The 24049-nt window shown below is 40.9% G+C and overlaps 1 non-coding gene across 1 annotated transcript; it reads right to left on the minus strand.

The window, feature by feature from the left end:
- Window positions 1–1779: 1779 nt before the first annotated feature.
- On the minus strand, window positions 1780–1886 carry LOC116124991. Its single transcript, XR_004127276.1, has one exon. It is a non-coding gene; the product is annotated as a small nucleolar RNA R71 (small nucleolar RNA).
- Window positions 1887–24049: the final 22163 nt, after the last annotated feature.

Genomic DNA, 24049 nt, shown 5'->3' on the forward strand with positions numbered 1-24049 from the left:
CTTGTTCCTATTGGGGATCACGAAGATCGAAGACTCAAGCGAAGAAGCAAGCAGAGGGCAGTTTCATAATTTTAGAAAAGTTCACCACGGCGAAAAGAATTCTTCGCTGTGGCAAGCTAGTCTCAGGTCAGATGGTTCAGTAAAATTCAACTCGATGCTGCAACGAGATTATTCTTCGCCGTGGCAAAAACTGCAAAAATATCAGTTTGTAAAATGTTGCATTTCATTTGTATTGGATGAGTTCTTAGGGTTTTTTTCAACTATTTAAGAGAGACTTTATTCATTTTAAGGGGAGTCGACGTTGTTTAGGAAGAAGAAGAGAGAAATTGGAGATTGGAAGCATTTGGGTTCTTCAATTAGGGAAGATTTTGTTCTAATCTTATTTTCTAGCATATTGAACTTTTTATTTATAGTTTATTTTACGATTTGCTTTATTTTGAATATGAACTAACTCACTTTTGGGTTAGGGTTTTGATGTAACTTGGATTATAATGGTTTAATCTACAAATTGATGTTGTTTTTAAATTCTATTGCTTGGATTATGTGTTTATTCTTGTTCTTAATGCAATTGAATGTTGAGCATGATGAGACTGAGAAGTGATTCATGTGTTAGCCTTTTAGAGTAAATACCATTGATTGAGTGAACGCTAGAGATAGGTTCCGAGATCTATGAAATCACTTTAGGATTCCACTTAGCTTAATGAACTTGGAACTGTTAATCTTCATTTTGTTGGGTGCGGAAGGTTAATGGGAATAAATAGGAGAATATAGCCTGAGAAGGTATATTCTGCAGATTAGGGTGTCCGGTTTATAATCCTCGCATGTGAACTTAAAAGCAATAGAAATTGTAGATTAAATCAGAGTATCCTAGTGAAGTCAAAAACCTAACTGCTTTGTCTTGAATTGATATTGTCTTAATTTTAATTTACGTTATTGATTTTGTGTTAATTTTTGCTTTAATTGTCTCCCGCAAATCTAACCAATTTTCGTTTTCTTCAACTTGACACAAAACTAGGAAATTTAGTACTTGACACGTAACCCTCGTGGGAACTTTACTCTACTTATTATTTTATTACTTTTTACGATTAGTGCACTTGCTACATTTGTATCTTTGTCAAAAATACGCATCAAGTTTTTGGCGCCGTTGCCGGGGATTGATTTTGTATTAATATTGAAGTTTTCTAGTTTTCGCTAGATTGGAGTTTAATTTTAGTTTTAATTGTTTCTAGCTTAATTTTGTGTTTCCTTTTTGTTCGCTTGTGATCTCACGCTCTTCTTTTCTGTCTTGTGTAGTTTATGCGAAGAGCAAGACATTATCCAGTGGTTCCTATTGATCCAAAGATTGAAAGAACTGCAAGAAGACTTATCAAAGAGAGAAGAGAAGGAGAGGTAATAGTCATTGAAATGGCTGAAAATAGAAATTTGAGGGAATTCTCAATGCCCTCAGTTGATGGTAGTGGTCCAAGTATAACTAGGTCACCGGTGCAAGCCACAATTTTGAAATAAATCGGCAATCATCCAAATGATCCAACAGTCGGTACAGTTTGGGGGAGATGCAAAGGAAGATCCAAATTCACACATTGCTAACTTCTTAGAGATATGCGACACGTTTAAGGCAAATGGAGTGTCAGATGATGCCATCAGGTTAAGATTATTTCCATTCTCATTAAGAGATAAAGCAAAGGGATGGTTAATGGCACTACCAGCAGGAACAATCACACTTGGAATGAATTAGCACAAAGATTCCTAACTAAATATTTCCCACCAGCGAAATCAGCAAGGATGAGAAACGATATCACATCATTTCTACAGGAAGAGAACGAGTCACTTTATGAAGCATAGGAAAGATATAAGGAACTACTGAGAAAGTGTCCATACCATGGTTTGCATGATTGGATGCAAGTCGAAACCTTCTATAATGGGTTGCTAACAAATGTGCAAACAATGGCGGATGCAACATCTAAAAGAGCATTGCAAAACAAGATACCTGAAGAAGCTTATGAGTTACTTGAAGTCCTAGCAATAACAACTATCAGAGACCCAATAAGAGAATGCATCCGAAGAAGTCTATGAGTATTCATGAAGTTGATGCTTATATGGCCATTTTAGCCCAACTAATAGCACTTCAAAGGCAATTATGAGGTATACAGGTAAATACTATTCAAACACCTCAAGTAACATGCAATTTTTGTGCTGGTAACCATGCGAGCATTGAATGCCAAGTGGGGAACACCTTTGCTTTAGCTTCCTCATCATCAAAACAAGTCAACTATTTGGCTAGGAATCAGAGACAACATAATAATCCTTTCTCCAACACGTACAATCCTGGTTGGAGAAATCATGCAAACTTGTCCTAGGGAAATCAAAATAATCAATGGAATCAAAGAACAATGTAAAACAATCAAATAGGGGTGAACCATCAACCATGGGATCAAAGAGTGTCGAAATTGGAGGATATGTTCAGGAAGTTCATGCACAAGACCACAAGTTTTATGAGTGAGACGAGGGCAAATTTCAGAAACCAAGGGGCGTTGATTCGAAACTTAGAGGTGGAAATGGGTCAAATAGCTGAAAAGTTGAATGAGCAACCTCAAGGTTCCCTACCAAGTAACACAGTGACAAATCCACGTGAACAAGCAAATGCAATAACTTTAAGAAGTGGAACAATCTTGGAAGAGATTGAACAAAAAAGGAAGGATGAGAACCCACCAAGTAAAGTGAAGTAAGAATCTGATGAAGAAATCATGGAAGAAATCATTGTTGAGGAAAAGCCAATGAGTCCCAGAGAAGAAGAACCAAAGAGGGAAGAGATGCCAAAGCAAAAGAAGGAAAAATTGCCATTTCCTGAGATACCATCGGAGTTGGCACATCACACCCCTCATGTTCCTTTTCCTTAGAGGCTTAGAGGCCAAAATCAGGATAAACAGTTCATGAAATTCCTTGATGTATTTAAAAAACTGCACATTAGCATTCCTTTTGCAGATGTCTTGCAGCAGATGTTGAGCTATGCCAAGTTTCTCAAGGAAATTCTATCAAGCAAAAGAAAGTTGGAAGAGAAGGAGACAATGATGCTTACAAAGGAGTGCAGTGCTATTCTACAGAAGAAGCTACCACCAAAACTCAAGGATCCAGGGAGTTTCACTATCCCTTGTGTTATAGGAGATATTACATTTGATAGAGTTTTATGTGATCTGGGTGCGAGTATTAACCTAATGCCTTTTTCTATTTTCAAGAAACTAGGGATTGGTGAAGTGAAGCCTATAATCGTATCTTTGTAGCTTGCAGATAGATCCATCAAGCATCCAAGGGGCATTGTTGAAGATGTACAGGTTAAGGTGGACAAAGTCATATTTCCTGTAGACTTTGTTGTTTTGGATATGAAAGAGGACAAGGAGATGCCTCTCATCTTGGGACGACCATTTCTTGCTACCGGAAGAGCCTTAATTGATGTACAAGAAGGAAAATTGATTTAAGGGTCTAAGATGAAACAGTCACATTTAATGTCTTTGAGGCGATGAAATTTCCATCAGAGTCAGATTCATGTTTTAGTGTAGATTTGGTGGATAGACATGTAGCAGATACTATCAAAGAGAACACACCTCAACTACCTCTAAAAGCTTGCATTGCCCAATAAAAAACAACTGAGGTAGACGAGTCGAAGAAGAATGAGTGTGCTAGGTTTTTGGAAGCACTTCAACCGATAAACATAAGCCAAGATCCAGAATTCAAAGATTTTGACATAGAAAAAGAGAAGGAAAAGGCAAGAACGGAAGAACCTCCAAAGCTAGCTTGAATTGAAGCCTTTACCATCTCACCTTAAATATGTGTATCTTGGTGAATCAGAATCTTTTCTGGTGATCATCAATGCAAAGTTGAGTAAAGTGGAGGAAGAGAGGTTGATTCGAGTGTTAAGAGAGCATAAATCTGCCATTGGGTGGACCATTTTTGACATTAAAGGCATTTCTCTATCTCTTTGTATGCACAAGATACTCATGAAAGATTATGTCAAGCCTAGGGTGCAACCGCAATGGAGATTAAATCCTTCTATGAAGGAAGTGGCGAGAAAGGAAGTGGTAAAACTCTTAGATGCAGGCATCATCTACCCTATTTCAAATAGTCCTTGGGTGAGCCGGTGCAAGTGATTCCAAAGAAAGGAGGTATCACGACAATAAAGAATGACAACAATGAATTGATACCAACTAGGACAGTCACGGGTTGGAAGGTGTGCATTGACTATAGGAAGCTGAATGAAGCAACAAGAAAAGATCATTTTCCACTTCCGTTCATTGATCAAATGTTGGAAAGACTAGCGAGGCATACGTATTACTATTTCTTGGATGGTTATTTAGGATATAATCAGATTCCCATTGCCCCTAAAGATCAAGAAAAACGACATTCACTTGTCCTTATGGTACCTTTGCTTACATAAGGATGCCTTTTGGGTTGTGCAATACACCGGCCACATACCAGCGATGCATGATATCGATATTCAGTGACAGAGCAGTTCATGGAAGTCTTCTCTATTTTTGGGTCTTCTTTTGATAGTTGTCTGTCTAACCTTTCCCTTGTTTTACAGCGATGTCAAGACACAAATCTAGTGCTCAACTAGGAGAAGTGTCACTTCATCGTTCAAGAAGCCATAGTACTCAATCACCAAATTTCAAAGAATGGCATTGAAGTGGATCGAGCCAAAATGGAAGTGATTAAGAAGCTGCCACCACCCGTAAATTTCAAGGCAGTCTGGAGTTTCCTGGGGCATGCGAGGTTTTATAGACGATTTATAAAGGATTTCTCCAAAATCTCTAAACCCCTTTTGTAACGCCCACTTTGAGTTACATTACTTATATGTGTTTGTTTATCCTTAATATTGTTGGTTAGCCTTTAGGTAAGTTGGGAGGGTGAGATTGTAGTGTGGTTACCCTGAATTTGGTGAAGACTTGGTGAAGTTGTGCATTACAGACTTCACCGGGGCGAAGATAAGCTTCGCCGCGGTGACGTGCACTCTATAATTTTTCGCCGGGGCGAAAAGCCAACTGAATTTCTTGAGAAGTTTCTAGAAAAATTTTTCATAGGGGTAAATTGACCATTCTACCCCTAATTAGCAGGAAAAGTGGGGAGTGAAATATAAGAAAATTTCATGGAGAATGCATTGGAGATAGGGTTGTGTTTGTAAAGAATTAAAGGGCAAAGATAAAATTTCCTATAAAGTGTAAGGGCAAAATGGGAAAAAGTGCATAATTATATGGGATATTAAGAGTTTAGCCACACAAACCCTCGTATTCTCTACACCCACATGCCACTTCTACTCTCCAATTCTCTCATCTTTTCACCAAATTTCCAAGGAAGATTCAAGGGCTTTTGGTTGGATTTTTATAGAGATTTAATCCTAAGCATCAAAAGGTAAGTATTCTTGCTCTAGTTATGAGATTAATTTGATTAAGTGTTGAATTCTTATTAAGTTTATGCTTAGGGTTTAAGACAAAGAACAAGTTTACCAAAGATAAAGAACTTCTTGTGGCATTACTCAAGCACAAGGTAAGTAAATCCAACACTAACCCTTGTTTGAGCAAGGAAGGCATAGAGATTGTTTTATATGAATTTTATATGAAGTTCATATGCTTGAGATTTGTGCATGGAACTTGTTATTGAGTTTGATGATGATCCATGAATGGATTTTCTACATGAGAAGGTTTGGTTGAGTTGATAGAAGTTGGGTTGAATTTAGAAAGAATTTAAGAGAATTTATGAAGTGTATTTTCTTGGCTAGGAGTTGTGATGATTCAAGGGAGTTTTACTCCAATTATGGATGGTTTAAAAAAGAATGAGAATTATAGTTAAAGTAGAATTTAAGTATGCATGCTTGTTGTTTGATAAAATGCCTAAGAGAAGCATACACATGAGTAGAGAAAACTTATTTTGTGCAACATTGCATATTTGCATTACATGCTTGCACTTAAGAAATAATTATCAGCATGAGCCATCCACATGCATATATTTGCATATGCATAAGAATTTAAAGAAAGAATAAAGAACTTTAAGAATAAAAAGAAAGAAAGAAAAGCACTAAAGAATTAAAGAAAGAAAAGTACTAAAGAACGAAAAAGAATAGGTTGTTGCGATGGGGAATCCGTGAGTGACAAGAAGAAGAATTCCCACATAACCGCCACCTTAATTGAGTGCCCTAAGAAGAAGAAGAACTTGTACGGCCTGTAAGAGTGTATGTGGATGAGGCTTGTACCAAGACGAATTTCCTACATGCACGCCACCTTAATTGAGTGGCCTAAGAAGAAGAAAGAATGTGTACAGCTCGCAAGAGTGCATGTAGATGAGGACTGTACTCACTCACACGGTGCCGAATCCATGCATCAACCAAGTCCGATCGGCAAAGAAAAGAAAGAATAAGAATAAGAAAAGAAGAAAGAATAAGAATAAGAATAAGAAAGAAAAAGAAAAGAAGAGCTTGAGCAAACAAGAAAAGAAAAGAAACAGAATAAGAAATAGAAATAGAAAAGAAGAAAAGAAAATGCATTACTGCATTTGCATTTCATTCATGCATGTACCATGATTTTCATCATGGTTAGTGAGAGTAATGAAGAAAGAAAGAAAAAAAAAAAAAAAAACAGTGAGAACTAGAAATAGTGAAAGAAAAGAGAAAGAACAAAGAAATAATGAAGAAGAGAAGAATAGAGTAAGAAAGAACCAAAGTATAAGTTGCGGGGATAGAAGAGTGGAGGATTTACTTACTGAGCATTTTGTGCTCACCCCATTGTTTTTCCATATTTTGTAGGGAATAGGTGAGAAACGGTCAGATGGATGTCGAGACGCGGAGAGAAATGGCACCACTGTCCACCGTTGCTAAAGTTTTTTTACAGGTTACCTTGCTTTTGTAAAGAATTATATGTTTAGTAATGAGAAAATTTTGGGCCCAACTACTTTTTATTTTAATAAGTGGGCATGTTTTCATAGTATATTTTCTAAGTATATTAGTAGGCTATTACACCTTTGCAATTTGTAGATTAAAGATGCCTCTTTTGAGTTTGATGATGAATGCATGCGTGTTTTTCAAACTCTTAAGAAATTATTAGTGTCTACACCCATTATTGCAGTTCCCAATTGGGAACTCCCATTTGAATTGATGTGTGATGCTAGTGATTTTGCATTAGGAGTAGTTTTAGGACAAAGAAAGAACAAGGATTTGCATGTAATTCAGTATGCTAGCAAGACACTAACCGATGCACAGTTGAATTACACAACTACTGAAAAAGAGCTTTTAGCCGTTGTTTTTGCATTTGACAAATTTCGCTCTTATTTGTTAGGTGCTAAGGTGATTGTCTACATGGACCATTCAGCGCTCAAACACCTATTGGCAAAGCAAGAAGCAAAACCAAGGCTAATAAGATAGATCCTACTACTGCAAGGTTTGAATTTGAAATCCGAGACTAAAAAAAGGTCAGAAAATGTGGTAGCAAATCATCTAGCACAGATTGAACAACCAGCACAAGGAAGTGAAAAGGAAACTCAAATCAAGGAGACATTCTCGGATGAGAAATTGATGAGAGTTGAAGAAGCACCTTGGTATGTAGGTATTGCAAATTACTTATCATCAAGAGTGTTTGATGCATTGTTACTACAACATGCAATGATAGCAAGTGCACTAGTCGCACAAAGTAATAAAGTGATGAGTGAGTATCATTCCCACGAGGATTGGTTGTTAAGCATTAATTTTCCCAAGTGTTTTTCAAGTTGGAGAAACCAAAATTGTTTGGATTAATGGGAGATTAAAAATAACTAAAAACAAAACTTACTAAGTATTAAAAACTAAATAATGAAAGCAACAATTAAAAGCAAGAGTGATATCAATTTAGCAAACGGTTAGGGTTTTGACTTCATTCGGACTCTATGGATGAATTCTACGGATTATGCTAATTCCACACTCATATGCACGGATTGTAAATCGAATTCTCTAAGTTGTCAAACATACCTTCTCAGGCTATGAATTCCTACTTTTCCCTATTAAACTTCCGCACCCAACAAATTGAAGAATAATAGACCCAAGTTCATTAGGCTAATGGAATCCTAGATTGATTTCATTGATTCTCAAATCTATCTCTAGCATTCAATACTACAATGGTGATTACCCATGAAGCTCAACATGATTCATTTCTCAATCTCATCATATTCATCAAATAAAATCAATAAAAACATAATAACCACACAATCTGTGCAATAGAATGTAAAAATAACAATAATCAATTGATTAACCCATAGAAATCTGAATTACATCAAAACCCTAACCCAAAATGGGTTAGTTCATAATTAAATCGTTAGTTCATAATTAAATCAACACAAACAGCGAGAAAAATAGTAAACATAGCAGTCAACATATTGAAATAAAGAGAAAAGAAAAGATATCTCCCCTAGTTGAAGAATCCACAAGGTTGAATCTCGAATCTTCTCACTTTCTCTCCAAAAATGTCAAATCTACCCAAAGAAAAACGAAAACCAGGCGAACTCAGACCACCACTCTCAAAATGACAAAGTTTTCCTTTTATAGTTCGCCCAAAAACCTAAAACTTTCCTAAAATAAAACTATACGTTTTGGAGGAAACAAATATTTTACAGACTTCGCCGCGGCGAAGAAAGAATTTCGCCGTGGCGATGAGGTAAATGGGATTCTAGTGCTTAACTTCCTTCGCCGAGGCGAGAAAAAGACTTCGCCGCAGCGAACCTTGCTAAAGTATTCTGAATTTACAGAATTGCCCTCCGCTTGCTTCCTTGCTTGAATCTTCGATGCTTTCCCATGGAACAAGCTTCATAGTGCTTCAATCTGCTTCAGAACTCTTCCAAATTCCGAGATCCGCTCACTTCTGGGTCCAGAAACTCCAATTCACTCATTATTTGCTCAAAATGCCCCTTTTGGCCTGAAATATAAAATATAGAGAATTAAGTAGCAATTCAGGCATAAACAAACTAAGAAGTATCCAAAATCCTGCTAAAAAGCCTAATTAAAACAATATAATTCTCTATTTATCAGTGCTTCCAAATGGCATGACTTTCCAGCAAAAGAAGAAATTTTTCTCTGACTTGAAATTCTATTTCTAGGAAGAATCATTTATTTACAAGCATTGTGCAGATCAGATGATACGAAGGTGTGTCCCTGAAGAGGAAATGGAGAGTATTTTAAGGCATTGCTATGAGAAGGAAGTTGGTGGTCATTTTGGAGGAACTAGAACAGCAGCTAAGGTCCTTCAATATGGATTTTATTGGCCAGCTCTACTCAAGGACACTTTCTGGTTGGTTTAAGAATGTGAACAATGTCAACAGAGTGGAAATATCTCAAGGAAAGACGAGATGCCATTGAGTAACATTTTAGTCATTGAACTTTTTGACGTGTGGGGGATTGACTTCATGGGCCCTTTCCCAAATTCATAGGAGAATTTGTACATCTTGGTGGCTATTGACTATGTGTCAAAATGGGTGGAAGCAATTGCATTACCCTCCAACAATGCCAAAGTTGTGGTGAACTTTGTGAGGAAAAACATTTTCTCAATATTTGGAGTACCATGGGCAATCATCAGTGATGGTGGAACTCATTTTTGCAATAGGTAGTTTGATGCTCTCCTAGGATGGAGTAACACATAGAGTTGCTACACTGTACCATCCTCAGACCAGTGGGTAAGTAGAACTTTCAAACAGGGAGCTGAAAAGAATTCTAGAAAAGACGGTTAATGCATCCAGGAAGGACTTGTCACGAAAGTTAGATGATGTATTATGGGCATACCGTACTGCGTTTAAGACTCCAATTGGTATGTCTCCATTCCGTTTGGTGTATGGGAAGGCATGTCACTTGTCGGTGGAACTCGAGCATAAGGCATATTGGGCAGTCAAGCAGCTAAACATGGATTTACAAGCTGCTGGGGACGAAAGAATGCTGAAATTGAATGAACTTGATGAGTTTTGTCATGAAGCTTATGAAAATGCTTGTATTTACAAAGAAAAGACCAAGATATGAAATAACAAGCATATAATGAAGAAAAAATTTGAAGTGGATCAAAAACTATTACTTTACAATTCTAAACTTAGGCTTTTTCCTGGAAAACTTAAGTTTAGATGGTTTGGACCCTTCGTAGTTACCCAAGTCTACCCATATGGAGCTGTGGAGATCTCACATAGGGAAAATGGCACATTTAAGGTGAATGGGCAGCGATTGAAGCCATACATTGATGGAGCGTTGAGTTGCAAGTCACTGCCCATCAAACTCGACATTCCGGAATGAGATCCCTAGAGAAAGTTGAGCTTCCGACTATAAACAAGCGCTTCTTGGGAGGCAACCCAAGCATTCTGATTTTGAGTGTTTTACATTTGTTTATATGTTATTTGACTTAGGAATTAGCTTAATTTCATTTTCCTTTTTTGTGTTTTAGGTGAATGATCGAAAGTTGGCATGAAACAAATTTTTCCATAGTTCGCCGCGGTAACGTACACACTGCCAAATTTGTATTTTGAATTTTCTAGATTTCGTTACGGCAAGGAATGAATTTCACCATGGCAATATACTCTCGGTGATCATTGTGGACATTCCAGACTTTGCTGCGCCAAGGAATGAATTTCGCCACGACATTAAACATTATGTGATTTAAGAGAAAAGATTTTCCAGATTTCGCCGTGGCAAGAACACTTCGTCGCAACATCGAGCAGTTCACACACGAAGAAGAGGAAATTCAAGAACTTCGCTGCGATGAAACTCACTCTTCACCATGGCAAAAACCAATTTCTATATAAACTCGCATCACTTCTCCCATTTTTCACAGGTATCCAAAAAGTCTCTAAGAACCAAAAACTTCCACTTTTAAATCTTATCTTCTCTAGTCAATTTCTTCACACTACTCCACTCCATAACTCCCATAAACACCCAATCACCTCATTTTTTTCAAGGATTTTGCAGATTATTGAAGAAATTATGGAAACCCTAGGTTTTCTAAAATTTGGGAATCTTGCAATTTGGGAGGAAATTAGCGAATTTAAGGTGAATCCATGGGGGGCAAGGTATGAATTAGTATTATCTAGCTTTGACTTCAATCAATTTTGGTTTTTAATTGCATTAATTTGAGAATTGATTAAATTGCTTGAGTGTGGAGTTGTTGCGAATTGTGAGGTGGATTTGAGTGGAGAATCATAGAGTTTGAATTGTTAGTGTTGAGGAAGTTGGGGTGTGTAATTTTGAAGTTGGTTGAGTGCATTTGGAAGATTAGTGATTTTGGAGTTTGGGGTTGATTTCGAAAGTTTGAGGGTGAAATGAGAAATTGATTTTTAGGTTGTGAGAACTGTGCATTAGTGTTGAATTTGGGAGTTGAATTGCTGATTTTGGTGGTAGACTGTAGTGAACTATATTGAAAAACAAAATGCCACTCAAAACTGTCCCTAAGGGTAAGGGCAAGCAGGTTGATGATAGGTTTGTTAACGACAAGACTAAGAAGCGATATGAAGTAGCCATTTTGAGAAAGGACAAGGGTTTTATTGCTGAGAAAGGGTTGGCCAGTGCTTTTGTAGATGATTGGATCAAAGGAAGAGATTGGATACCCTTTATACGTGAACCTGAACATCTAGCCGTAAAGCCCATTGTAAGAGAGTTCTACGCAAACTTCCCTAAATGTGATCCCGAGCACGTGTATGTGAGTGGTATCAAGGTGCCATTTAGTGCAAAGATCATCAATCAATTCTATAAGATGAATCCAATTGAATGTGATGAGTACGTAGAATTTAAGGCTAATGAGATTGATTATGATGAGATAATTAAGGTTATTGCAAAGTCGGGTACCTCTTGGGAGATCTCAAAGAAGGAAAGGAGAAGCTTAAAAGGGACTAATTTGACGGCCATGGCTAGAATTTGGCAATACTTTATTTGTACGAGGCTGATTCCAGAAACACACTACAGTTCAGTGGATATGGAGAGAGCAGTCTTACTTTATGCCATTGCAACTAGAAAGAAAATGGATGTGGGTGAAATCATAATGGAGAATATAAGGCATGCAGCCAAACCAGTGAGAGCCAGCTATGCCTTCCCACATCTAATCACTAAGATTTGTATGAAAGCTAGAGTCAAGAAGGTAGATGATGAACCACTTTGTCATCCTGCCCCAATCCTCGATCAAGCCTATTTTCAGAGGCTCCAAGGTCGGCCTACCATTGGAGGAGCCATTTCAAGCTCGAAAAGACCAAGAACCACAACCACTGCCATAGCACTTGCTCTATCATCCACGACAAATGAGTTGTTACAACAAATCCTGAAAAAGATGGACATAATAGAAAGACATCAAGATTGATGGCAGATCAGACATGAATGATGTACGAGATGCAATACAAGTGTTGCACCAATCTGGGAATTGATTTATCCAATTTCCAATTGCAAGATTGGCAAGACGAAGGGGAAGATGAAATTCAAGATGATGCCATGGAAGAAGATGATGACGTCAACAAGGGAGAGGAAGATGACGAGTGAAGCCTGAAGCACTTTTATTTTTAGTTTCTATTTTCATTTCTGTATGTTTTGTAAATTAGACTAATGTTGATTTTCTGGCTCGTTAGCTTTTTAATTGTTTTTGTTTAGAGTTTAGGTTTAGCTTGATAAGGTTGAGATCAGGATGTAATTCTTTCATATTAATCAGTGAAGATATCTAACACATTTGGCACCATAGATTTTCATTTGTTTGATAGATGATGATGATGTGGAAGCTAAGGAATGGATGTCAGGATGTTGCGCAAAAATCAGCCTTCATGGATTAATCAGGGGAGCATCTCTTAACCTGTACTTTAGTTTTTCTACTTTTGGAATATGCATGATGCGACATTGGGGACAATGTCATTTTAAGTTTGGGGGTAGGAAAATTTTAAGCTCGAAATTGTGTTTCTTTTTATTTTAAGTTCTTAGATTTTATTTTATTTTATTTTATTTTTTTTGGTTCAGCATGTTTTGTGTTGTGTTACCTAAGATGAATTGCATAAGTCTATGATGAGAATAGGATTGTTGGGACATTATTTATTGAAAATGCTAAGCATTGCTTCAAGATTAGGTTGGTTGATTAAAATTTCTTTTCTAGAGGTTTGTTGAGTGGTTCAACCACCAATTTCATTCTTTCGGCATGCTTAGATTCATTTTATGTGGTCAAATAAAGTCTTGGTAATGTTGGTGGACTCTAGAACCTAGTTAAGAAGTGTTTGACGTGAAATTCTAGGAATAGACATTATTGAGGAAATTATTTAGGCAAAATTTCTTTTTCGGAACGTTTGAGCCTTTCTAGCCAACCCATGAATGAATTGTCCCTAGTTACCTGTTTGAGCCTATTGATTGAACTGTCTTATTCTTCTTGTGCAACCAAAAATGCCCAAACCTTTCATCCTAAACACGTTTTCATATCCTTTAGGAGAATTCTGAACCTCATGTGTAACATAAAAGAGTTGAGAGGCGTGTGAAGAAGTGTGGATTAAACCGTGAAGAACAATGGTCATCGATCTTGGTCTAGCCTTCATCGTAACAGGCAACTGTGAGCTCAGCGGCTCATGGTGGTGTTGTGGGTTGTTAAAGAAGCTGGAAGGTTGCTGGTCATGGTAGAAAATGGACAACAGGCAACTAGAAGATGTGGTTTGTGGCCGAGGAAGACAAAGAGGTGCTGGGAAGTCCAACGGTCATGATGACGACGGATTCTGACGATGATTCATGACGATTGGAGGCGAAATGGAAAATGAAACCAGCTGGAAGGTAGATCGGGTGTTGGGCAAGATAGATCAGTGCTTTAAAATATGATTTGTAAATCAATCCTAATCATAAATCACACCCTAATATCAACTTATACAATCTCAAAATTTATTCCAAGCATGCAATATTTGTAAGAAAAATTTAGAATACAATTTTCAAAAATACATTCATAAATTTTCTAATTGTTTTAGTTTAATTTCAATTTAATTACAAATTAAGTATTTTTATCACCTAAATAGAGTCATTTTCATGACTTTAACAATGGTCCCCAACCCAAACCCGGAAATTGCTAACCCTATCTCAAAGAGATCTTGTAGTTTTTCGGGAACATTAAAGTGCCCATTATTAAGCAATTTATTAGCGAATGACTCCAGAATTAGGAGAATAATAAATAAATTTATTAACAAATTCATATGAGAAACTATTAAATTTAGATTAATCAATATAACTGAAAGTCAATAAAGTGCTTGGTTCACCTGAGTTTATAATTTGATTTGAGCGACAAAGGCAAATTTAAAGGATTGATCACTTCTCTTGATTTAGGGATTTCACATAGTGTGTATGTTTGTTTCGAGGCATAAAATATAACACCAATAATCTATCTTATTTTTCAATGTCAAGTAATGAAAGATTACGGTAAACTTTCAATGCCAATAATGGTTATTGTAAGTAAAAATGGGGGTAATTCGATTACTACGTGAGAGGGTGTTATTTTTCCATTACTGGGGTCATCAACTATTCAAACCAATTTTACCCTTAATTAATAAACATTTTGAAATTTTCTATTTCCTTTTAATTATATTTTGAAATAATCCATATGTTACAGGCAAGAATACTAGCATCACACAAAATAAAAAATCAAAGTAAAAGAAAATTTTGATTTAGAATTAAACTTGTAATTTTCATAAAAAATTTTGTAATCCTTCAACTGAATTTTTGTTTAAGATTTAAATATTCTATATAGTCACTGCAACTTTATTATTTCATTTTCAATGTTTCTATGTATTTGTTATGCCTTAAAAAGTAGGGCTGATGGAAGGTCCAGTCAGCATGAAAAGTCAGAGCCTAGGTAGACCCACAGCCACACAGACGCTACCACGTCGCGCGCTAACACGAGCAGATGCCCATGTCAGTGTAGTGGGCGCGCCTCAGACTAGCCATAAGCTAGAGAGCTTCCACGTGTCCAATCTCTGTAACAAATCGTGTAAATCACTCTAGGAGGTGGGCTATGGGACATAAAGAAGGATTTGCACAAATAATCCCACCAAATCAAAGATTTAGTAATCATTACCTTAATCTATCCCACTATAAATTGAGAGTTCTTCTCTCATTTTGGGGATTAGCTAATCTCTCTAAAAAATAGCACATACGCTCTCTCTCTCTCTCTCAATCATTTGTAAATTCAGCTCGCTGACCGCAACCTGATCGCTATCATTAATACAATATCAGTGGACGTAGGACTTGCTTCCTTAAAGTATCCGAACCACTTTAAACATTGTTTTTGATCTATTATTTCTACTCTCATCTTTTTATCCACGTGTGTCTTCTGGGCCAACTCAGTATTTCACACGTGCGTTTGGTTGCTGAACAAATCACGCATTAATAGTTTGGCGCTAGAAGGAGGGCCTGATTTAGTATTCATCTGTCATCAGGAGAATCTCTAACCAACTGATCCTACAACAGCAAATGACTCACATATTTGAATCTGAGCAACCCCACAATGGTGAGGAGGATATCCCCTAGGTGCAAGAGGGCACCTCTTCCGACATACCCCCAGTTCTGCAAGATCTTGCGGGGGATATTCCCTCAAGCTCACGGCTTGATCCAACCATCGTGAACTACCTAGAGAGGTTCAATAATACTCTCCAAACGGTCAACTGAAGGTTGGACCGCTTGAACCGGGTCACACCACCCAAATCCAATAAGGTGGTACCACCGCCAAAAACGCCTGCAGGTCATATGAAAGCGCGGAAAAGGGCAATAGCCCATGCCGCGCGCATTGTAGCGTGTAAAAGAAAGGGAAAGCAAGTGGCGAACAATGGACCTAGAGGCTCCGAGGTTCCAACGAACACCGACCGCACCCAGGGTAGAATACCCATAGCGTTGAGGCTCGGTGACATATCACGACCTAAGTCGTCTCATGCCACTTCGCGCGAGCACTCCTACAAAAGTGCGAGGTGGGGAGATTCCCATTACCATCGAAATGACGACCCCGATCGTCATGCGAGAAGTTACAACACTCCGCAAGTCGGTTCGCACCACCGCGGAGGTCATGAAAGTTCCCTGAATAATGCAATGCCATCACACGACTCTAGCTAGCATGTGTCGAGATTGGTCGGAACTACTGGCAGAGGCGAGGAGGAATCCGACCTGTAGTCATTCCTCAATCGTAACCGTGAGGGTCGAACCCACGTTGTGGAAAGTAATCCCCAAGTAGCGCCGTTACCTTAAATCGAAGAGTTGTAGCGAGTTCTTGATCAACTAAAAGCTCAGCAAAATGAGCAAGGGCAGGTCGTAGAAGCGTCTCCCTTTTCTCCAGCGATACTAGCCACCCCTCTTCTGTCGAGATTAAGAATGCCCGATATACGGGCGTTCGATGGGAATTTTGATCCGCATGATCACCTATATGAATTCAACAACCTGATGGAGCTTCACCACGTCTCTGAATTGGCGAAATGTCGATGCTTGGCGGTAACTCTTACATCTCACGCCAAGCGATGGTTCAGGTCGCTCGTGACAGGATCCATCAGCTCGTGGAACCAAATGAGCTTGACATTCTTGAGACACTTCTAGGCGAACAGGAAGTTCTCAATGCCTTTAAGCTACCTCAACAATGTAAGACAAGAAATTGATGAATCCCTACAATTCTACATCGACAAGCTCCACAGAGGGCTCCACAAAGTAGCTCACACTCTCGAAGAGTCTGTTCGGACTGTCATCATAGCAGGAGTTCATCCGCAGACAGATCTGTGGAAAGAGCTACAATCAAATGACGATGTTTCCCTCACCCATTTTACACTTTCTCGGAGAAATACCTCCATATCGAGAGCTCCGTGGTGGCACTCCACCGCCATTACCCCGGCACATCGGGCAGTATGCCAGGTCAGGGGGAAAATAGGACTCATCATCGATGGGCTAAAGACAATCAGTGAAAAGGAAAGAAACTGCGGTTTAAGCCTAAGAAATCTTATGCTCTTGTTCCCCGTTGCGACCGCGACAGGAATCAATATACTCCACTGAATGCATCCGTTTTGGCAATTCTGGACAAGTTAGAAGAGGCTAGCCTGCTCAGAGAGCCCGAGCCCATGAAAAATCCCCCTTCGGCTAGAAATAGCAAAAAATATTGTCGCTATCATAGGGACAATAGGACCACACCGACGAGTGTCGAGCTCTCAAGTAGGTCATCGAAGCTCTTATCAAACAGGGACATTTCAAAAAGTATGTAAATGACTCTGCTCCCTTGAGGGAGAAAAATCAGGAGGGATAGGGCAAGAAGCATTGTGATCGCAAGGGTATTTGTAGCGTGGGAATAATCTTCGGGGGACCACACCTCGGGGGAAACACGCGAAGTGCCCAGGAAAGATATGCTCGTGCAGCCCATCATGATCCTATCTGTGTGATGAACATGGCCCAGCAACCTCAAAAGGTTCGCAGAGAGGAGGAGATCATCTTTTCTGAAAAGGACGCAGCTTGATTGCATCATCCCCATGATGATGCTTTCGTCATTACGCCCATGATAGGGCACTGCGATGTCCATAGAATGTTGGTGGATAACGGGAGCGCTGCGAACATCTTGTTCCTGGTGACTTTCAAGAGAATGAATTTGGATGAGGTCGACCTGAAGCCAGCCTTAATCCCCCTCTATGGTTTTAATGGGGATCACCTAATCCTCAAGGGAACGATCTTGCTTCCAGTCACGTTGGGTGACTTTGACGAAGTGACCAAGATAACTGAATTCCTGGTGGTGGATTGCCCGTCCACTTTCAATGGTATCCTGGGGCGACCTCTATTGAGGAACTTCGAGCAGTCACTTCGATTTATCATCTCAAGATGAAGCTCCCCACCCCGACAGGGATAGGGGAAGTGAGCGGATCGCAGTGCGCATCTTGTGACTACTATGTAATAGCAGTTTAGATGGCGTGCAAGGGGAAAGGCATCGCCCATGGCATTCCCAAACAAGCAATGGCAATCAGCCGGATCGAACCACAGTCTGGCCCGACCGAGGATAACATGGACCCTCAAATTCAAGAATGCCCTTCTAGTGGTCCAGTTGAGGACCTATCAGAGGTGTCGGTCGACTAGAGCGAGCAGAGCAGAGTGTTGAGGATCGAAAGCAATCTCAACCCCCAGCTCGCCAGCGACCTGATCGACTTCCTCAGAGAAAATATCGATGTGTTCGCATGGACGCATGTCGACATGGTCAGAATCAGCCTAGATATCATTTGCCATGCCTTAAACATCGATAGTGAAGCCAAGCCGATTCGCCAGAAGAGAAGAGTGATAGATCCAAAACGATATGCTACCTTGAAACTTCAGGTGGATAATCTCCTTCGGAATGGGTCTATCAGGGAAGCACTCTATCCGAGATGGGTTGCCAACCCGGTTCTGGTAAAGAAGTCTAATGGTAAGTGGAGGACCTGTGTTGACTTCACCGACCTCAACAAAGCATGCCCAAAAGATAGTTTTCCCCTACCGAGAATTGACCAGCTCGTGGATGCCACCTTAGGACATAAGCTGCTGAGTTTTATGGATGCATACTTGGGGTACAATCAGATTCTGATGCATGCGCTAGACGAAGAGCATACCTCCTTTGTTACAGATCGGGGGCTGTACTCTATACAGTTATGCCCTTCGGCGTAAAGAATGCTAGCGCGATATACCAGCGTCTGGTTAACTAGATGTTTTTCGAGCAGATCGGAAAATCGATGGAGGTCTATGTGGATGACATGCTAGTCAAGTTGCATGTCACTTCGGATGACATAGCACATCTCGTGGAGATGTTTGACATCCTCCGAAAGTATAGAATGAAGCTAAACCCTCTCAAATGCTCGTCTGGAGTGTCCTTGGGAAAATTCCTGGGATACATAGTTAACCAGCGGGGAATAAAGATCAACCCCGAGAAAATCAAAGCCCTCCTCGATATGAAGAGCCCGACTAGCAAAAAGCAGGTTATGAGCCTCAAGGGCGGATAGCGGCACTCAGTCGCATCATATCAAGGCTAACAGATCGTTGCTCGCCATTCTTCAATGTGCTCAGGGCCAATAAGAAGTTTGAATGGACTCTCGAGTGCAAACAGGCATTCCAGAGTATTAAGGAACACCTCGGGAAGTCACCACTTCTGTCCAAACCTTTCCCATAAGACATCCTCCTCCTGTACCTGTCCGTCTCTTAGTTCGTGATCAGTGCAGCCTTAGTTTGGAAAGAGAACAGGACACAATGGCCAGTATATTACAAGAGCAAGCGTCTGTTGGATGCCGAGATGTGGTATCCGAAAATGGAGCGATTGGCTTATGTCTTGCTGATCGCTTCCCGAAAGTTGTGACCTTATTTCCACGTCCATACAGTTCATGTAATGACCAACTACCCGCTCAAGCAGGTCCTCCAGAAACCGGAGGCATCAGGTAAATTGCTTAAATGGGCCATGGAACTGAGTCAGTTTGATCTGCATTACAGACCGAGAGCAACTATCAAAGGGCAGGTTGTTGCTGATTTCATCTCAGAATTCTTGTATCATCTAGAAAAAAAACTTGAGCAACAAGCAGCAAAGTCAATCAGGAAACTATTCAGAATCTGACGACCTGGAGTCTTTATATCGACAAATCATCGAACAAAAAGAGGGCCGAAGCAGGTCTTCTCCTCTTAAGTGCCGAAGGGACTCATATTCACAGAATCCTCCAGTTTGGGTTCAAAGCAACCAACAATGAAGCTGAGTATGAAGCTTTGCTCACTGAGTTGCGGTTGGCCAGAGAAATGGGCACAATCGCGATCAGCATTCACAGCGACTCCATGCTATTTGTTAACCAGATTTTGGGGGAGTATCAGGCCAAGGAAGAAAATATGATCAAATATCTGAAGAAAGTTAAGTCTGCAATCAAGCTGTTCAAACAGTTCGCGATCACGCAGATCTCTAGAGATAACAACTCTGTGGCAGATGCATTGGCAAGGATAGCCTCATCGTTAGATTCAGATGCACTGAAAAGCATTCCTGTTCAGTTCATTGAGACCCCCATTATTAGATCAACCGAAGAGGCCATGAATATGGCAGAGTTAGTTTCCTGGATGACTCCAATCATTTGGTATCTCAGAGATGGGACCTTGCCCGGCGACAAGGTTGAAGCAAGGGCCCTGCGAACAAGGGTTGCTCGTTGCACGTTTATCGGAGACTAACTATACAAGTGAGGGTTTAGCGTCCTTCTTCTCCGATGTGTAACCGGCGACGAAGCAGACTACATCATGAGAGAGATACATGAAGGGATCTACGGTAATCACACGGTCACGCGATCTCTCGCCAAAAAGGTTGTTCGTGAAGGGTATTCTGGCCCCTGATTCAAGAGGACGATTACAACTTTGTTAAGAAGTGTGATAAGTGTCAATGGTTCACGAACATACCATGAGCTCCTTCCCACCAACTGATAACCATGTCCAACCCCTGGCCATTCTCCATGTGGGGAATCGATCTCATTGGTCCAATGCCGGTTGGTAAAGGGGAAGTTAAGTATGCGATGGTCGCGGTAGACTACTTCACCAAATGGTCGAAGCAAAGCCATTGGCCTCGATCACCACCAAGAAGCTCAAGGACTTCATCTTCAAGAACATCGTGTGTCGCTATAGGATTCCTCATACCCTCATATCCAACAACAGAAAGAAGTTCAACAATGAGGAATTCAAGTAGTTCTGCGACGAGTTGGGTATTCACAAAAAATTTGCCTCCGTCACAAGGCCGCAAGCAAATGGTCAAGTTGAAGCCGTCAACAAAACCATCAAGCACACTTTGAAGGCCAAACTTGGCGCAGCCAAGGGAAATTGGGCCGACGATTTCCCTGAAGTCCTATGGGCATACAAGACCACACCGAGAACCTCTATCTCAGAAACTCCATTTTCGCTAGTCTATGGTTGCGAAGCAATGATCCTTGTAGAGGTAAGGACCGGTTCACTTTGAAGGGACCTATTCAACGAAGCCGATAATGAGGCGCTTATGCGTGCAAGTCTGGATCTGGTCAAAGAACATCGCGGTAAGGCTCGGCCTAGAATAGCAGCATATCAGCAGCCCGCGAAGAGGTTCTTTGACACTAAGGTCAGACGAAGAGACTTCCAGGTCGACGGCCTCATTCTAAAGGAAGTTCTTCTCTGTACTTGAGAGCCAAGTGCTAAAGTTTTGGGTCTGAACTAGGAGGGCCCTTACCGCATCGCTAAGGTAATAAGATCGGGGACTTATCACCTCAAAAGGCTAAATGGTTCTGAGGTACCGCGAGCTTGGAATGCTGAACATCTCCGACCATATTACCAGTAATTCTGAACTCAGTCTTTTCCTTGTAAATATTTTTAATTTTTCGCAAGCTTTGTAAATAGCTAATGTAATCCTGATCTTTTGTAATCATTTTTACATGTAATTTTGCTCGCACAAACTTATGCCAATGTAATTGTAAACAGTTAGCATGCAACCTCATTTATAATAAAGGGTACGAACAGATATAAGTACTCGTAAAAATTATCAAAAGCAATGTATTTATTTATGCGAAATAAAAAGGTACATAATTAGGAGAGACTACATAAGCGGACCACTAATTCCCATCCCTAGGCTGATCGTCACCCTCCTGCTTGGGTGCAACCTCCTCTGGGACATACTCCGGATGTTCTTCTAGGTTGGGCCCCTGGGCCGCTTCCTCAGCTTCAGCCTATGCCAGGGATGCGAGCTCGTCTCGATACTCGTTAGGAAGATCAGACAGGTCCATCTCAGGGTTCTTTGCCTGAAGGGTGAAAATGGACTGAATCATCCACTCTGCAGCCCTGCTTTCGACCTCCACTTCCTGCTACTGCATTTTCACAGTTAGCGCAATAACGCGACTCTATGTGAAATGGAGCGCAACCTCGAGCTCTGATCGCTGCTTCTCGGTAGCCTCCTAGAGGTTGGCCTTTTCCTGCTCAGCTCGCATAGCCCACTCGGAGGAATTCTGCAATTCCTGGTCTTTCTCACCAATGTCCCTGGAGAGTCTAGCCACGGTCCGCTGGAGCTCTTTCACTTCCTCGTCGCGCTTGTCTAGCTTGCCCCTCTAAAACTCCACTGTGTGGCGAGCGGCGTCTCTCTCGGACAAGAGCTGGGTTGCCTGAGCAACGGACGAGTCCCTGTTTACTCACGCAGCCTCCAGTTCTTGCTTAAGCTACGCATTTTCCTCCCACAGCTCGACCAAACCCTCGGCAGTCCCCAGTTGAACCTTCTGCTGGGACATATGCAGGGAAAGCAAAGCCTACACGATGAGAGTAAAGAGTTAGTTTATTTCTCTTAAAAGTAAGCAATACTTTGTCGGGGACAACTCGTTTACCTAGCTCAGGAGCTGGAACGATGTGGACAGCAGGTCCACGGGGTTGGAGGCCAGGAACTATTCGAACGACTCCACAAGTCCATATTCCAGCAATGTCAGAACCACCAGCTGCAGGTGGTCTGGAAGTTGGCTCAACAAGTCCAACACGGGTATGTCGGTACCCTCAGCTAGTAGAGCCTCCCCCATAGGCTCTTTGCCCGACCTCTTCTAAGGGACTACGGACATTGGTTGCATCTGCAGACCGATAGAAATGCCGGTCGCGCCCCTAGTTGGCCTTCTCGAGCGAAATGCTTAGTAAGGTCGTGACCTCTTGGGCTGAGTGCCCAAACCTTCCGTTTCGGACTCTGATTCCATGGTCTGAATTTGTCGCCTCTTTTTAGGCCTTTGGGCCGTGGTCTTCACCTTAGGGTGAGCAGCCCAAGGCAGGGCTGTAGGTCATACGGGAGTGCTCACTGGTGCCCCTTCGATAGGGAGACCACTGGAAACAACTCTAGTTGGCCTGGTGGCCTGCCTCCGGGGAAAAGAGAATTGCCTTGGTCGCGAAGGCCTGGACACCTTGGGAGGCATGGTCACTGCATACGAACAAGCTTAGTAAAAATTCACGAGAAAAATAAGAAAAGCTAAGATTAAGAAACTTACGCGGTGGGGGTTCAAGGCTTGCTTCAGGATTGAAGAAGTCGTACTTCCGCAAGTTCGCGGTCGTCACGAGCAACTTTACGTCGCGACTCAATTCTGGCAAAAAGTCAAAGCTCGCTATCCTGTCAGGATCCTCGAGGAGCTCTAGCCTGATCGTTTTGTTAACTGAGAAGAAATTGAGTTCGTTAGCATAACACACAAGTTCGCAGAATCAAAATAACAAGAAACAAAAACCTACTTGGATCCTGAAAACGGAAAATGCTGTTATAATGAAAGAAAAAGAATTTCGTCTCATATGACCCCACATTGCTCGGGTAACTATGTATACCCACTTCAATGGTAGGTCATCTAGAGAGGTAGTAGAAGTCTTTGTCCTTACTCTTCTTTAATATGTAATAGCAGCCGAGCTCTACTACAGTCAGCTCGCCTAGGCCATTCTCACGGCAGGCGATGTACATGGCCATAGCAATCATGTATGCGTTAGGCGTGAGCTGCATGGGTGCGATCCCAAAGTGGTCCAAGACCGACCTGACAAAGGGGTGGAAGGGTATCAACCGCCCACCCTTGATAATGTCTTCGGAGATCGCAGCCAGCCCACACAACAAATCCCGAGCAGTATGCCAGTATGCGTCCTGTCCTGGAATACCTGCACGCTAATAGCGTACTGGTTTATCACTTTTTGGAGCTCGTCGTTAGTGAGCACCGACAAGATCTCTTCGACGGGACCCGCAGCAATGTCCTGTGCAGGCGAACTGACTTCCTCTTCAGCTCTGGTTGCTTGTGGGTCCATCTTACTACAGTCTGCAAAAGCAACAAGCAGTAGCCATTCAGTCTTAGTACACTATTCCGTATGATGACGTGGAAGGAAAAGTATCTATCTCCCCTTGAAGCCCTATAAAAACCCTAACAGAATGTTCTTAGAGCCACCATTCATGGCTCAAACCCAAGGAGGATGAATGTTTCACCTTCGGTGAACCACCAACGAACTGTCATCGCATGGAAACAATAAAAAAGCTAAAAATGGCAGAGAAAGTAAAGCTTACCTCCTGGGATGAAAAGAATAAATCCTCTTGCTCCAAGTGTCGAATGCGTGCTGGTATTGAAAGACAAAGAATTGAAG

Source organism: Pistacia vera, unplaced genomic scaffold (genome assembly GCF_008641045.1).
Source record: "Pistacia vera cultivar Batoury unplaced genomic scaffold, PisVer_v2 Contig158, whole genome shotgun sequence".
In the NCBI taxonomy this organism is placed as follows: domain Eukaryota; kingdom Viridiplantae; phylum Streptophyta; class Magnoliopsida; order Sapindales; family Anacardiaceae; genus Pistacia; species Pistacia vera.